This window comes from Astatotilapia calliptera, chromosome 6 (assembly GCF_964374335.1).
Source record: "Astatotilapia calliptera chromosome 6, fAstCal68.1, whole genome shotgun sequence".
Classification (NCBI taxonomy): Eukaryota; Metazoa; Chordata; class Actinopteri; order Cichliformes; family Cichlidae; genus Astatotilapia; species Astatotilapia calliptera.
Genome location: NC_137427.1, coordinates 39,824,596 through 39,840,876, shown reverse-complemented (window position 1 = coordinate 39,840,876; position 16,281 = coordinate 39,824,596). Strand labels below are relative to the sequence as shown.

Genomic DNA, 16,281 nt, shown 5'->3' with positions numbered 1-16,281 from the left:
TACAAAGCCCACACGACATGATACACTGAACTTCTAGTCAGCAGGGTAATTATAGAGTAATATAGCACACCAACTGATACAGCAGTCATTTTACAATTCAAACTAGTTAACTGAAGTATTGCCACTTATGTAAGGCTACTGTTAGACTGTTACTAGCCTTAGCATTGCTGCTAGCGCTAGCATTCCGGCTAGCATTAGCACTTCAGTTAGTGTTAGCATTGCAGCTAGCGTTAGCATTGCAGCTAGCGTTAGCATTGCAGCTAGCGTTAGCTAGCACTCTTACTGTTAAAACTGAGCCACAATGGCAATAATAAAGCTAATTTCTTACTTTTGTCTCACTGACCGGCAAGAAATATCACAGGAATATTATTTTTGTCAGTTAACAACTGCTAAGGCTAGTGTTAGCACTATAGCTAGCGTTAGCATTGTTGCTAGCATTAGCATTGAAGCTAGCGTTAGCACTGCTGCTAACAGCAAAACGTAATAAACGTATATAAATGATAGCGAAGGTTATTCTTTTTTCTTTCTTTCTTCTTTGAATTGTTTTTAACTCTGTTGGACTTGATATGTGAGTTTCCATCATAAAAATAAAACACTGCAGTACTGAGTGTACTGTACTTACCACAGCAGAGAGCAAAGCGGAATGACGACAGTTGGTCCAGTGATAGGTTAAAAACAGATGAGGCGTTCAGGTGGTGCTTGGAAATTTGACCATCAGTTTGAACAGCAATAATGAGCATATACATGTCTGTGTGTTGGTCTCTGTGTGTGACAGACATAGAGAGATAGAGGGAAAAAATACACTATACTAGTGTAAAAATTGGTCCTTTTTGCCCAAGTATAAGCGAATGAGTGACATACAGAAAAACAGGGCAACTGGCATTAAATGAGCAAATAAAAAGTATTAAATCTTGAACTGTTTTGTGGGTTTTATTTTAAGACTACTTTGAGTGTATTCGTGGGGAGATAAACTATACAGACTATAAACAGAGACATTAAATGAGATTAGGTTAGTGAAACGTTAGTTAAAAGGTGGGGAAATTAACTACAGACCGATAGATGCTGAGAGCTTTAATTATCCGGTCAGAAAGGATGATTTTGAAGTCATCAACTGACTCCAACTGCCCAGATCTGAAAAACCTTTGTGCCAATCACAATGCTCTACTTAGTTGGCATATACTAACTAGTGACAAACTATTAATCTGTGGCAAAACCCTGTCAAATCTGTCTTATTGTACTTTTGAAAAAGTTAATCTTACTACAATCTAACATTTTTAGGTTTAACCTTGGCAGAGTGAGAGAGAGCTCGTTAAGCAGGCAGGTGTCAGCCTGGTTGCTATAGTGACAATGGCTCCATACACACGACACAGACATGCGCCTCACTTTTGCTGCTTAAAATGAACAGAAAAGTCAGGCCGAAACAAATCGTTCCCAAATTAAAAGTACAAGTCGTATTGACAAAATTCTTTCACCGTGAGCGACAGCAGCTTCTAGTCTACCAAATTCTCAGTTTTCATGCCTGTGGAGTTTATTATATGGACGTGGTGACAGTGTAAAGACACCATGCTCTTCTGATTTTCAAACCAACCTTCTGAGCCATTTTAACATTAGAGTCTATGGAAGAGTTGGAAGGAGGAGGCTGTGCATTGGTGACATTTATGAAAGAACCGTAACACCTAGGACAATAGTAAACACATTGGATGAAAGAGGACAGCCATGGCTACGTTTTGAGGGTAAAATCATACCTGTAGAGCAAACGCTGTGGACACAGCAGCAGTTTTAAAAAAGATTTTAAGATTAATTTTTTTGCTCCTCTCACTCTAGCAGTTGAGCTGTCTCACTCTAGCCCCAACATTCCGTCCCATACACACCCATTATAAATTTTGAAACGGGTGAAAAAACATCATGAAACTTAAACTGGAACTGAAGAAAAAGTATAATAGATATTGAAAAGATAAATACAAGTTGAATAGTTGAATGTCTTGTCTTCGTTTTAAAGTTTGAATGGTGGCTCTATGTCAATGTATGTGGAAGTAGTAAGAGTTTAAAAATGAATAAGTTGAATGAGAATTTGAAGGGTCTCCCCATTGAAATACATGGGAAATTTTGGGAAATTTTTGTTGAATAAAGTTGAATAAAATTAAAAATATAAATGTTAAAAATATGAAAAATAGAAGCAGTGTTGTCCAAAAGAATAGGAATCTAACGGTGTTTGAATGGTTTTTCTAAGTTGAACGGTTTTGAAGGAGTAGGATTACAAAAAACGTACGGAATAGATAAAATATAATAATAACTAGAAAGTGCATTTTCTGAAGAAACTGCAGTGTGAATGCTTGAATCTGAATGTATGCACTGAAATGAAATAATTACTGAATTTAAGTTAAAAATTTTGAATGAGATTAAAAAAAAACAACCTGAATTTAACCTGAAAACAAAAGTGCTGAACTGCTAAAAGCTGAAGGTTACACAGAAGAAGAAGTTGGAAAAAAGCTGAAAATGTTTTAATTGTAAATTAGAAAAACCTAAGAAATGAGAAAAGAACATTTAGAGTCAGAAAACATCTGAAAGAATATTAAAAGGTCATATTCTTTGAATCACTGAATGACTCAAATGTGATCCCTCCACTTGGACCCACACAGTTTAAAAAGTTTACATCTCTGAGCTTTGAAAGACAAGATGTTGGAAAAAGAACAACGATGGCGACGTTTTGAGGGTAAAATGATGGCTTTAACACTGTGGACACAGCAGCAGTTGAAAGAGAAGTGTTTAAGATTAATTTTGGCAGAGTGAGAGAGAGAGCTCGTTAAGCAGGCAGGTGTGAGCCTGGTTGCTATAGTGACCGCACCCAATGGCTCCATACACACGCACACAGACATGCACCTCACTTTTGCTGCTTAAAATGAACAGAAAAGTCAGGCCGAAACAAATCGTTCCCAAATGAAAAGTAAAAGTCGTATTGACAAAATTCTTTCACTGTGAGCGACAGCAATGTCTAGTCTACCAAATTCTCAGTTTTCATGCCTGTGGAGTTTATTATATGCACGTGGTGACAGTGGAAAGACACCATGCTCTTCTGATTTTCAAACGAACCTTCTGAGCCATTTTAACATTAGGGTCTATGGAAGAGTTTGAGGGAGGAGGCTGTGCATTGGTGACATTTATGAAAGAACCATAACACCTAGTACAATAGTAAACACATTGGATGAAAGAGGACAGCCATGGCTACGTTTTGAGGGTAAAATCATACCTGTAGAGCAAACGCTGCGGACACAGCAGCAGTTTTAAAAAAGATTTTAAGATTATTTTTTTTGCTCCTCTCACTCTAGCAGTTGAGCTGCCTCACTCTAGCCCCAACATTCCGTCCCATACACACCCATTATAAACTCTGAAACGGGTGAAAAAACATCATGAAACTTAAACTGGAACTGAAGAAAAAGTATAATAGATATTGAAAAGATAAATACAAGTTGAATAGTTGAATGTCTTGTCTTCGTTTTAAAGTTTGAATGGTGGCTCTATGTCAACGTATGTTGAAGTAGTAAGAGTTTAAAAATGAGTAAGTTGAATGAGAATTTGAAGGGTCTCCCCATTGAAATACATGGGAAATTTTTGTTGAATAAAGTTGAATAAAATTAAAAATATAAATGTTAAAAATGAGAAAAATACAAGCAACAGTGTCCAAAAGAATAGGAATCTAACGGTGTTTGAATGGTTTTTCTAAGTTGAATGGTTTTGAAGGAGTAGGCTTTCAAAAAACGTACGGAATAGATAATAATAATAAAATGGAATAATAAAGATTAGAAGAACAATACTGTGAATGCTTTTCAAGCATTCACACTAATAATAATAAAGATTCGAATAACAATACTGTGAATGCTTTTCAAGCATTCACACTAATAACTAGAAAGTGCATTTTCTGAAGAAACTGCAGTGTGAATGCTTGAATCTGAATGTATGCACTGAAATGAATTAATTGCTGAATTTTGAGTTAAAAATATTGAATGAGATTAAAAAAAAACCAAAAAAAAAAACCGAATTTAACCTGAAAACAAAGGTGCTGAACTGCTAAAAGCTGAAGGTTACACAGAAGAAGAAGTTGGAAAAAAACTGAAAATGTTTTAAATGTAAATTAGAAAACCCTAAGAAATGAGAAAAGAACATTTAGAGTCAGAAAACATCTGAATGAATTTTAAAAGGTCATATTCTTTGAATCACTGAATGACTAAAATGTGATCCCTCCACTTTGATCCACACAGTTTAAAAAGTTTAAATGCCTGAGCTTTGAAAGATACGGTGTTGGAAAGAGAACAATAATAGCGACAATTTGAGGGTAAAATGATGGCTGTAACACTGTGGACACAGCAGCAGTTGAAAGAGAAGTGCTTAAGATGAATCTTGGTACAGTGGCAGGCAGAGCTCGTTAAGCAGGCAGGTGTGAGCCTGGTTGCTATAGTGACCGCACCCAATGGCTCCATACACACGTACACAGACATGCGCCTCACTTTTGCTGCTTAAAATGAACAGAAAAGTCAGGCCGAAACAAATCGCTCCCAAATGAAAAGTAAAAGTCGTATTGACAAAATTCTTTCACCGTGAGCGACAGCAATGTCTAGTCTACCTAATTCTCAGTTTTCATGCCTGTGGAGCTTATTATATGGACGTGGTGACAGTGGAAAGACACCATGCTCTTCTGATTTTCAAACGAACCTTCTGAGCCATTTTAACATTAGAGTCTATGGAAGAGTTGGAGGGAGGAGGCTGTGCATTGGTGACATTTATGAAAGAACCATAACACCTAGTACAATAGTAAACACATTGGATGAAAGAGGACAGCCATGGCTACGTTTTGAGGGTAAAATCATACCTGTAGAGCAAACGCTGTGGACACAGCAGCAGTTTTAAAAAAGATTTTAAGATTAATTTTTTTGCTCCTCTCACTCTAGCAGTTGAGCTGCCTCACTCTAGCCCCAACATTCCGTCCCATACACACCCATTATAAACTCTGAAACGGGTGAAAAAACATCATGAAACTTAAACTGGAACTGAAGAAAAAGTATAATAGATATTGAAAAGATAAATACAAGTTGAATAGTTGAATGTCTTGTCTTCGTTTTAAAGTTTGAATGGTGGCTCTATGTCAATGTATGTGGAAGTAGTAAGAGTTTAAAAATGAGTAAGTTGAATGAGGATTTGAAGGGTCTCCCCATTGAAATACATTATAAATTTTTGTTGAATAAAGTTGAATAAAATTAAAAATATAAATGTTAAAAATATGAAAAATAGAAGCAGTGTTGTCCAAAAGAATAGGAATCTAACGGTGTTTGAATGGTTTTTCTAAGTTGAACGGTTTTGAAGGAGTAGGCTTACAAAAAACGTACGGAATAGATAAAATATAATAATAATAACTAGAAAGTGCATTTTCTGAAGAAACTGCAGTGTGAATGCTTGAATCTGAATGTATGCATTGAAATGAAATAATTACTGAATTTAAGTTAAAAATTTTGAATGAGATAAAAAAAAACCCGAATTTAACCTGAAAACAAAAGTGCTGAACTGCTAAAAGCTGAAGGTTACACAGAAGAAGAAGTTGGAAAAAAGCTGAAAATGTTTTAATTGTAAATTAGAAAACCCTAAGAAATGAGAAAAGAACATTTAGAGTCAGAAAACATCTGAAAGAATATTAAAAGGTCATATTCTTTAAATCACTGAATGACTAAAATGTGATCCCTCCACTTGGACCCACACAGTTTAAAAAGTTTACATCTCTGAGCTTTGAAAGATACGGTGTTGGAAAGAGAACAATAATGGCGACAATTTGAGGGTAAAATGATGGCTGTGACACTGTGGACACAGCAGCAGTTGAAAGAGAAGTGCTTAAGATGAATCTTGGTACAGTGGCAGGCAGAGCTCGTTAAGCAGGCAGGTGTGAGCCTGGTTGCTATAGTGACCGCACCCAATGGCTCCATACACACGTACACAGACATGCGCCTCACTTTTGCTGCTTAAAATGAACAGAAAAGTCAGGCCGAAACAAATCGTTCCCAAATGAAAAGTAAAAGTCGTATTGACAAAATTCTTTCACCGTGAGCGACAGCAGCTTCTAGTCTACCTAATTCTCAGTTTTCATGTCTGTGGAGTTTATTATATGGACGTGGTGACAGTGGAAAGACACCATGCTCTTCTGATTTTCAAACGAACCTTCTGAGCCATTTTAACATTAGAGTCTATGGAAGAGTTGGAGGGAGGAGGCTGTGCATTGGTGACATTTACGAAAGAACCATAACACCTAGGACAATAGTAAACACATTGGATGAAAGAGGACAGCCATGGCTACGTTTTGAGGGTAAAATCATACCTGTAGAGCAAACGCTGCGGACACAGCAGCAGTTTTAAAAAAGATTTTAAGATTAATTTTTTTGCTCCTCTCACTCTAGCAGTTGAGCTGCCTCACTCTAGCCCCAACATTCCGTCCCATACACACCCATTATAAACTCTGAAACGGGTGAAAAAACATCATGAAACTTAAACTGGAACTGAAGAAAAAGTATAATAGATATTGAAAAGATAAATACAAGTTGAATAGTTGAATGTCTTGTCTTCGTTTTAAAGTTTGAATGGTGGCTCTATGTCAATGTATGTGGAAGTAGTAAGAGTTTAAAAATGAGTAAGTTGAATGAGGATTTGAAGGGTCTCCCCATTGAAATACATTATAAATTTTTGTTGAATAAAGTTGAATAAAATTAAAAATATAAATGTTAAAAATATGAAAAATAGAAGCAGTGTTGTCCAAAAGAATAGGAATCTAACGGTGTTTGAATGGTTTTTCTAAGTTGAACGGTTTTGAAGGAGTAGGCTTACAAAAAACGTACGGAATACAGAATAAAATATAATAATAATAAAGATTAGAATAACAATACTGTGAATGCTTTTCAAGCATTCACACTAATAACTAGAAAGTGCATTTTCTGAAGAAACTGCAGTGTGAATGCTTGAATCTGAATGTATGCACTGAAATGAATTAATTGCTGAATTTTGAGTTAAAAATATTGAATGAGATTAAAAAAAAACAACAAAAAAACCAAATTTAACCTGAAAACAAAGGTGCTGAACTGCTAAAAGCTGAAGGTTACACAGAAGGAGTTGGAAAAAAACTGAAAATGTTTTAAATGTAAATTAGAAAACCCTAAGAAATGAGAAAAGAACATTTAGAGTCAGAAAACATCTGAATGAATATTAAAAGGTCATATTCTTTGAATCACTGAATGAAGAAAATGTGATCCCTCCACTTTGATCCACACAGTTTAAAAAGTTTAAATGTCTGAGCTTTGAAAGACAAGATGTTGGAAAGAGAACAACGATGGCGACGTTTTGAGGGTAAAATGATGGCTTTAACACTGTGGACACAGCAGCAGTTGAAAGAGAAGTGTTTAAGATGAATCTTGGCAGAGTGGCAGGCAGAGCTCGTTAAGCAGGCAGGTGTGAGCCTGGTTGCTATAGTGACCGCACCCAATGGCTCCATACACACGACACAGACATGCACCTCACTTTTGCTGCTTAAAATGAACAGAAAAGTCAGGCCGAAACAAATCGTTCCCAAATGAAAAGTACATGTCGTATTGACAAAATTCTTTCACCGTGAGCGACAGCCATGTCTAGTCTACCTAATTCTCAGTTTTCATGCCTGTGGAGCTTATTATATGGACGTGGTGACAGTGTAAAGACACCATGCTCTTCTGATTTTCAAACGAACCTTCTGAGCCATTTTAACATTAGAGTCTATGGAAGAGTTGGAGGGAGGAGGCTGTGCATTGGTGACATTTATGAAAGAACCATAACACCTAGGACAATAGTAAACACATTGGATGAAAGAGGACAGCCATGGCTACGTTTTGAGGGTAAAATCATACCTGTAGAGCAAACGCTGCGGACACAGCAGCAGTTTTAAAAAAGATTTTAAGATTAATTTTTTTGCTCCTCTCACTCTAGCAGTTGAGCTGCCTCACTCTAGCCCCAACATTCCGTCCCATACACACCCATTATAAACTCTGAAACGGGTGAAAAAACATCATGAAACTTAAACTGGAACTGAAGAAAAAGTATAATAGATATTGAAAAGATAAATACAAGTTGAATAGTTGAATGTCTTGTCTTCGTTTTAAAGTTTGAATGGTGGCTCTATGTCAATGTATGTGGAAGTAGATACAGTTTAAAGAGGAGGAAGTTGAATGAGAATTTGAAGGGTCTCCCCATTGAAATACATGGGAAATTTTTGTTGAAAAAAGTTGAATAAAATTAAAAATATAAATGTTAAAAATGAGAAAAATAGAAGCAGTCATGTCCAAAAGAATAGGAATCTAATGGTGTTTGAATGGTTTTTCTAAGTTGAACGGTTTTGAAGGAGATAGAGTACAAAAAACGTACGGAATCCATAATAATAAAATAGAACTAGAAAGTGCATTTTCTGAAGAAACTGCAGTGTGAATGCTTGAATCTGAATGTATGCACTGAAATGAATTAATTACTGAATTTAAGTTAAAAATCTTGAATGAGATAAAAAAAAAAAAAACCCGAATTTAACCTGAAAACAAAAGTGCTGAACTGCTAAAAGCTGAAGGTTACACAGAAGAAGGAGTTGGAAAAAAACTGAAAATGTTTTAAATGTAAATTAGAAAACCCTAAGAAATGAGAAAAGAACATTTAGAGTCAGAAAACATCTGAATGAATATTAAAAGGTCATATTCTTTGAATCACTGAATGACTCAAATGTGATCCCTCCACTTTGATCCACACAGTTTAAAAAGTTTAAATGCCTGAGCTTTGAAAGATACGGTGTTGGAAAGAGAACAATAATGGCGACAATTTGAGGGTAAAATGATCGCTGTAACACTGTGGACACAGCAGCAGTTGAAAGAGAAGTGCTTAAGATGAATCTTGGCACAGTGGCAGGCAGAGCTCGTTAAGCAGGCAGGTGTGAGCCTGGTTGCTATAGTGACCGCACCCAATGGCTCCATACACACGTACACAGACATGCACCTCACTTTTGCTGCTTAAAATGAACAGAAAAGTCAGGCCGAAACAAATCGTTCCCAAATGAAAAGTAAAAGTCGTATTGACAAAATTCTTTCACCGTGAGCGACAGCCATGTCTAGTCTACCTAATTCTCAGTTTTCATGCCTGTGGAGCTTATTATATGGACGTGGTGACAGTGTAAAGACACCATGCTCTTCTGATTTTCAAACGAACCTTCTGAGCCATTTTAACATTAGAGTCTATGGAAGAGTTGGAGGGAGGAGGCTGTGCATTGGTGACATTTATGAAAGAACCACAACACCTAGGACAATAGTAAACACATTGGATGAAAGAGGACAGCCATGGCTACGTTTTGAGGGTAAAATCATACCTGTAGAGCAAACGCTGCGGACACAGCAGCAGTTTTAAAAAAGATTTTAAGATTAATTTTTTTGCTCCTCTCACTCTAGCAGTTGAGCTGCCTCACTCTAGCCCCAACATTCCGTCCCATACACACCCATTATAAACTCTGAAACGGGTGAAAAAACATCATGAAACTTAAACTGGAACTGAAGAAAAAGTATAATAGATATTGAAAAGATAAATACAAGTTGAATAGTTGAATGTCTTGTCTTCGTTTTAAAGTTTGAATGGTGGCTCTATGTCAATGTATGTGGAAGTAGATACAGTTTAAAGAGGAGGAAGTTGAATGAGAATTTGAAGGGTCTCCCCATTGAAATACATGGGAAATTTTTGTTGAAAAAAGTTGAATAAAATTAAAAATATAAATGTTAAAAATGAGAAAAATAGAAGCAGTCATGTCCAAAAGAATAGGAATCTAATGGTGTTTGAATGGTTTTTCTAAGTTGAACGGTTTTGAAGGAGATAGAGTACAAAAAACGTACGGAATCCATAATAATAAAATAGAATAAAGATTCGAATAACAATACTGTGAATGCTTTTCAAGCATTCACACTAATAAAGATTCGAATAACAATACTGTGAATGCTTTTCAAGCATTCACACTAACTAGAAAGTGCATTTTCTGAAGAAACTGCAGTGTGAATGCTTGAATCTGAATGTATGCACTGAAATGAATTAATTGCTGAATTTTGAGTTAAAAATATTGAATGAGATAAAAAAAAAACAAAAAAAAAAACGAATTTAACCTGAAAACAAAGGTGCTGAACTGCTAAAAGCTGAAGGTTACACAGAAGAAGGAGTTGGAAAAAAACTGAAAATGTTTTAAATGTAAATTAGAAAACCCTAAGAAATGAGAAAAGAACATTTAGAGTCAGAAAACATCTGAATGAATATTAAAAGGTCATATTCTTTGAATCACTGAATGACTCAAATGTGATCCCTCCACTTTGATCCACACAGTTTAAAAAGTTTAAATGCCTGAGCTTTGAAAGACACGGTGTTGGAAAGAGAACAATAATGGCGACAATTTGAGGGTAAAATGATGGCTGTAACACTGTGGACACAGCAGCAGTTGAAAGAGAAGTGCTTAAGATGGATCTTGGTACAGTGGCAGGCAGAGCTCGTTAAGCAGGCAGGTGTGAGCCTGGTTGCTATAGTGACCGCACCCAATGGCTCCATACACACGTACACAGACATGCGCCTCACTTTTGCTGCTTAAAATGAACAGAAAAGTCAGGCCGAAACAAATCGCTCCCAAATGAAAAGTAAAAGTCGTATTGACAAAATTCTTTCACCGTGAGCGACAGCAATGTCTAGTCTACCTAATTCTCAGTTTTCATGCCTGTGGAGCTTATTATATGGACGTGGTGACAGTGGAAAGACACCATGCTCTTCTGATTTTCAAACGAACCTTCTGAGCCGTTTTAACATTAGAGTCTATGGAAGAGTTGGAGGGAGGAGGCTGTGCATTGGTGACATTTACGAAAGAACCATAACACATATTACAATAGTAAACACATTGGATGAAAGAGGACAACGATGGCTACGTTTTGAGGGTAAAATGATGGCTGTAGAGCAAACGCTGTGGACACAGCAGCAGTTTTAAAAAAGATTTTAAGATTAATTTTTTTGCTCCTCTCACTCTAGCAGTTGAGCTGTCTCACTCTAGCCCCAACATTCCGTCCCATACACACCCATTATAAACTCTGAAACGGGTGAAAAAACATCATGAAACTTAAACTGGAACTGAAGAAAAAGTATAATAGATATTGAAAAGATAAATACAAGTTGAATAGTTGAATGTCTTGTCTTCGTTTTAAAGTTTGAATGGTGGCTCTATGTCAACGTATGTGGAAGTAGTAGGAGTTTAAAAATAAGTAAGTTGAATGAGAATTTGAAGGGTCTCCCCATTGAAATACATGGGAAATTTTTGTTGAATAAAGTTGAATAAAATTAAAAATATAAATGTTAAAAATGAGAAAAGTAGAAGCAGTCATGTCCAAAAGAAGAGGAATCTAATGGTGTTTGAATGGTTTTTCTAAGTTGAACGGTTTTGAAGGAGTAGGAGTACAAAAAACGTACGGAATAGATAAAACGGAATAATAAAGATTAGAAGAACAATACTGTGAATGCTTTTCAAGCATTCACACTAATAAAGATTCGAATAACAATACTGTGAATGCTTTTCAAGCATTCACACTAAATATAACTAGAAAGTGCATTTTCTGAAGAAACTGCAGTGTGAATGCTTGAATCTGAATGTATGCACTGAAATGAATTAATTGCTGAATTTTGAGTTAAAAATATTGAATGAGATAAAAAAAAAACAAAAAAAAAAACGAATTTAACCTGAAAACAAAGGTGCTGAACTGCTAAAAGCTGAAGGTTACACAGAAGAAGGAGTTGGAAAAAAACTGAAAATGTTTTAAATGTAAATTAGAAAACCCTAAGAAATGAGAAAAGAACATTTAGAGTCAGAAAACATCTGAATGAATATTAAAAGGTCATATTCTTTGAATCACTGAATGACTCAAATGTGATCCCTCCACTTTGATCCACACAGTTTAAAAAGTTTAAATGCCTGAGCTTTGAAAGACACGGTGTTGGAAAGAGAACAATAATGGCGACAATTTGAGGGTAAAATGATGGCTGTAACACTGTGGACACAGCAGCAGTTGAAAGAGAAGTGCTTAAGATGGATCTTGGTACAGTGGCAGGCAGAGCTCGTTAAGCAGGCAGGTGTGAGCCTGGTTGCTATAGTGACCGCACCCAATGGCTCCATACACACGTACACAGACATGCGCCTCACTTTTGCTGCTTAAAATGAACAGAAAAGTCAGGCCGAAACAAATCGCTCCCAAATGAAAAGTAAAAGTCGTATTGACAAAATTCTTTCACCGTGAGCGACAGCAATGTCTAGTCTACCTAATTCTCAGTTTTCATGCCTGTGGAGCTTATTATATGGACGTGGTGACAGTGGAAAGACACCATGCTCTTCTGATTTTCAAACGAACCTTCTGAGCCGTTTTAACATTAGAGTCTATGGAAGAGTTGGAGGGAGGAGGCTGTGCATTGGTGACATTTACGAAAGAACCATAACACATATTACAATAGTAAACACATTGGATGAAAGAGGACAACGATGGCTACGTTTTGAGGGTAAAATGATGGCTGTAGAGCAAACGCTGTGGACACAGCAGCAGTTTTAAAAAAGATTTTAAGATTAATTTTTTTGCTCCTCTCACTCTAGCAGTTGAGCTGTCTCACTCTAGCCCCAACATTCCGTCCCATACACACCCATTATAAACTCTGAAACGGGTGAAAAAACATCATGAAACTTAAACTGGAACTGAAGAAAAAGTATAATAGATATTGAAAAGATAAATACAAGTTGAATAGTTGAATGTCTTGTCTTCGTTTTAAAGTTTGAATGGTGGCTCTATGTCAACGTATGTGGAAGTAGTAGGAGTTTAAAAATAAGTAAGTTGAATGAGAATTTGAAGGGTCTCCCCATTGAAATACATGGGAAATTTTTGTTGAATAAAGTTGAATAAAATTAAAAATATAAATGTTAAAAATGAGAAAAGTAGAAGCAGTCATGTCCAAAAGAAGAGGAATCTAATGGTGTTTGAATGGTTTTTCTAAGTTGAACGGTTTTGAAGGAGTAGGAGTACAAAAAACGTACGGAATAGATAAAACGGAATAATAAAGATTAGAAGAACAATACTGTGAATGCTTTTCAAGCATTCACACTAATAAAGATTCGAATAACAATACTGTGAATGCTTTTCAAGCATTCACACTAATAAAGATTAGAAGAACAATACTGTGAATGCTTTTCAAGCATTCACACTAAATATAACTAGAAAGTGCATTTTCTGAAGAAACTGCAGTGTGAATGCTTGAATCTGAATGTATGCACTGAAATGAATTAATTGCTGAATGTTAAGTTAAAAATCTGAATGAGCTGGAAAATACAGAATTTTTAACCTGAAAATAAAAGTGCAGAACTTTTGAAAGCTGATGTTCACACAGAAGAAGTTGGAAAAAGCTAAGCATGTTTAAAATGTAAATAATAAAAAGATGAGTAATGACAAAAGAAAATTTAGAGTCAGAAAACCTCTGAATGAATATTAAAAGTTCATATTCTTCTAATTGAAATGAACTTAAAAGATGAACAAACATTCTGCAGAAAATACAAACTTTAATATACAGCATGATGTTTTTCAGACATATACACATGTGTATATCATGTTTAATAGTATTACATACATCAATTTGTTTTGTATGTCATAGAAAATAACATAAAAATCTTAAGTCATATACAGCTTCTTTCTGAAAAGGACTGGTAGAATAAAGAAAAATAACTAAATTAAATAACTAAATAAAAAATAATGAGCAACATATGAAATACATGAAAATTCAACTTTTAAAACCACAATCCTGAACCTTTAAATTGTGTTGGTTTCTTAGAACATGGCTGAACAGCTGTTTCTATCGGTCTACTTAATCTTCTGATCTGTCTACACATCTTTTTATTACTCATTCTTTTTTATGTTTTAATGTAAACAGAGTCCACACAGTGGTAAAAGAGAACTGTATAGAGATTTGTGAGTAAACTCAAATGAAAGCCTAAGGTGGTGACACAGTTTAACACATGCAAATAATCAAATAAACACATTAGTCCTTTTTGTGAACATGGATAAATAAGTATCAATACAGCATTGTTCAGCCATGCCACTAAATGCTTTTTTACACATTGTTTTAACCTGGGCTCAGACACAAAGTCCCAAATTTAGTTAGTCCCTGACTTTGAGTTGTGGTTATGACTAATTATTATACACAAGGCTTTATCTATCTAAACTCTAAGGACACAAATATGAAAAAACCTATACTTACCAGCTGATACCCCACACTACACACTAGGTGTGCCATGTGACCTGAAACTTTGGTACAAAATCATCATAATCATTCTGTTAACACTGTTTTTTAACACTGTTTGTGTTGCTGTTCAGCAGTTTAAAATGTTTTAGATTGGATTACATGGAATGAATTTGAATTTTCTTGGGGGTTTTTGTATGTGTTTCGTTCTCAGCAGATTTTTTCTTCCATACTGTTGAATTCCAGTTACCACATTTCTGGTCATATGACATCCCAAGTGCCCACTTAAAAAAATCCCCACAGTTAATTCAACATTAAAACAAAATAAAAATATGTTAAATAAATAAAGGTTTGCTCTGTGATGAAATACTAAATAAGCATACATTGTACAGAGCACTAACAATGAAAACAATCCTTTAGCCTGTTGATCAGAGAGAGGCAGTCATTATGTCCATTTAAAACCTGTAATCACAGAGCACAATGTTTCTGTGAAACTATGAAGTCCCATATGATCCTCATCACGTCCAGTGACTTCAGAGTGGATCCTCCCTGTCATCCGGCCAGTGTTTGATGTGTGGCAAGCAGCACAGAAGCAGGATAGCTGAGGACTTTAAAAGAAGAGCAGAAAACGGGAACATATGTAGTTGTAAATGTAAATATCAGTGATACTTGTCTTGTCAAAGGGAATAAAATAATGAAAATGTTAACTTACACACTCATTTAGAGAGGATCTTGACACTGCACAGAGGAGGCACAGTCAGTCTGACAATGATGGTGATCTCCAGGGATGTTTTCCTGCAGCAACATTCCTGCCAACTGGCCATATGATCCAGAGTAGTTGGTTTGTAATGAACAGAAAGGTGTATATGTTAGGTAGTGTGCACTCAGAGCTGGTCCTAAGAAACAAACACATCCTGTAATAAACTGAATACCTGTAGTAGTGCTGCTGCAAATATGAAGCCCTTCTATCATGAGTGGTTTCAAAGAAGGTGTTTTGGAGGCTCAGTCACAGAAACTGTGCAGTCTGTTCAGTCCTGAGTGTCTCAGCTCTGATGGGGATGGATCACAGAGGGAAACACCTGAGTACAGACATTACAATACACTCTAACACTCCTAAGGTCAAGTGAAAACACAATTTAAACACTTTACAAAGAATGAATACATGTTTTCATGGAAATTATGTCATTAACCCTTTTTGTTGTGAGTAAATCTCACCGACTACTTGTGGGACAAGCTAGAAGGAGGACTTATCACAGAATGTCTCCTGTGCTCCAGATGTGAAGTCTCACGCTCTGATCGTACGGCGATGAAGATGGTGATGATGAAGCCTCTCTGATCTGTGGCATTACAGTTTCTAGCTGCTATGTGCTTCACACTGTTGGATCTTACATGTGAAGCTTGGAGAAGACACAGGAGGACTGTGTCTCTCTTAAAAAAGAAAAAGAAAAAAGGAAACCTAACACCCCCCCCCCTCAGCTCCCACCGTAAACCCCCCCCCCCCCCCCCCCCCCCACTCAACTCCCCAACCTCACACCATCCAATGTCTATACAAATGTAGGGTATCAGCTGGTAACAGAAAGCAAGTGTTACATATGTACTACTTATGTAACACTGCTGAAACATTTCTGGCCAGAAATGTGCAGTTATCAACCCAGACCCACCCTGATGATTGCACTGGCCGAAACATGATAAAAGCTCATAAAAATGTATGTTTCATCGAAAGATTTGTCCAAAAATATAATCGTATACTTTTGAAAAAGTTTAAAGTTTATAACAAACCAAAATAATAACATTTTTGTAAATAGTATTTCAAAATAGAGGCACACATAAAGTGGCTTAACTGTCATTATTGCTGTAATTAGGTTTGTTTGTTTGTTTGTTTGTTTGTTTGTTTGTTTAAAAAGCAACCTTTAGTCATTATTGTTCTCTCAGAAACAATGAAGAAGCTGTTGAACATTTATGTGTTGT

At 36.0% G+C, this 16,281-nt stretch overlaps 1 protein-coding gene and 1 long non-coding RNA gene across 2 annotated transcripts in view; both read right to left on the bottom strand.

Annotated features, from left to right (window-relative positions):
* kcnh1b (potassium voltage-gated channel, subfamily H (eag-related), member 1b) overlaps positions 1-16,281 on the bottom strand; it is a 237,164-nt gene that overhangs the window by 114,000 nt on the left and 106,883 nt on the right. The window lies entirely within an intron of this gene.
* LOC145429250 (uncharacterized) lies at positions 13,617-15,804 on the bottom strand. Its single transcript, XR_013909485.1, has 2 exons — positions 15,246-15,804; positions 13,617-15,129 (listed from the first exon to the last, which is right to left on the bottom strand). It is a non-coding gene; the product is annotated as an uncharacterized LOC145429250 (long non-coding RNA).